This window comes from Galeopterus variegatus, unplaced genomic scaffold (genome assembly GCF_000696425.1).
Source record: "Galeopterus variegatus unplaced genomic scaffold, G_variegatus-3.0.2 Scaffold11245, whole genome shotgun sequence".
NCBI lineage: Eukaryota > Metazoa > Chordata > Mammalia > Dermoptera > Cynocephalidae > Galeopterus > Galeopterus variegatus.
In genome coordinates this window covers 42827-44168 of record NW_007737356.1, presented here as the reverse complement: position 1 = coordinate 44168, position 1342 = coordinate 42827, and positions in this window count along the sequence as shown.

Genomic DNA, 1342 nt, shown 5'->3' with positions numbered 1-1342 from the left:
TAACCCAGGACACCTGGGTGCACATGTGCAATTACCTTAGACAATAACCAAGGAACACCTGGGTGCACTTGCATATTTACATCAAATACTCGGCAAGATTCTGAACATCTGAGGGGCCTTGACCATTTTCCTATATTTTCCCAGCAGTCCTTTTGTGCCTCACTCCTGAGGGACACGCAGGGCTCCTTTTTGTCCCTGTGTTGGGGACAAAGTTCCTTAAGCTTCAGTCTCTGTTCCAGGCTGACCTCCGGCATTCCAGCTGCAGGGAGCCAGGTGCCCTGTGTCTGCAGCTTGGATGTTAGGTGTGAAAGGAAAGCCCAGGCTGCTGTTCTGTGAGGAGGCAGTAAATGTAAATTTTTTTGTTTGTAAAGCAGTGTTATAGCTTGTGTCTATGTAAATAAAACAGATACCTTGCCCTACGGAGGGAATACTTATTATCTTCCTACTTTGACTATTTTGGACTTCTGGCAGATACAGGGATCTGAACCCTTGACCCTGATTGATATTACAACACCATGCTCTAACCAACTGAGCTAGCTGGCCAGCCCTGTCTTGCTACTTTGAAGAGATCCCAGTAGAAATGAAGTGAAGAATGATAACGGGGAAGTACCATAAACCCTAACCCCTGGTTAAGGGGGTGGAGTGAAATGTTAACTTTATTTTTTACAAGCCAACTTGCCAGTATGAGGAATCCTGTGACCCCGGATTGAGGGTTGAGTTTATGAGTACGCTAATGATCTGCTAAAGCTAGTGAAAAGTGAGATGGGACTCAGAGCTCATAGCTCTGTGTGGTGCCTGCCATGTGGCACGTTACCCTCCTGTGTTTGCTGCGACCAGTGTGGGGCCTAGCCCAGCGCCAAGACGCAGGGGCTGGCTCTTCCACCCGCAGGGGCGTGGCAGCTGGCAGTGCCCGTAGGGTTCCTGGGCTCGTGCAACAGAGCAGGCCATGGGTGGAGCAGGCCAGGCAGTCCTGCTGGGTGGGAGAAACATGCAGTGAGGTCAAGAGGATTTTATCCACTCGTGTATTTACCTGCCCATGCATCCACCACCCATCTCCTTCCATTAGGAGCAATTTTTTTTTTAAAGAAAACTGTATGAGTAGAAGTTGTCTAAGGCATTGGCTTTCAGTTCTTTCTTGCTTCATTTTCCTGGCACCATCTTCGGTAGCTGGAAAAGCGAGCACCTGGCAAGACTCTGCCATGTGCCACAGGACACATAGTCAGACGGTCTGTCGGAGGACCCCGTGCCACTGTGGAAACTAACCTGTGCGTCTCTCTGGCCTTCCAGGACGGTGGTGAGGAGGTGTACGGCCCTGACTTTCACAGCTTCTGAGGAGAAGGTC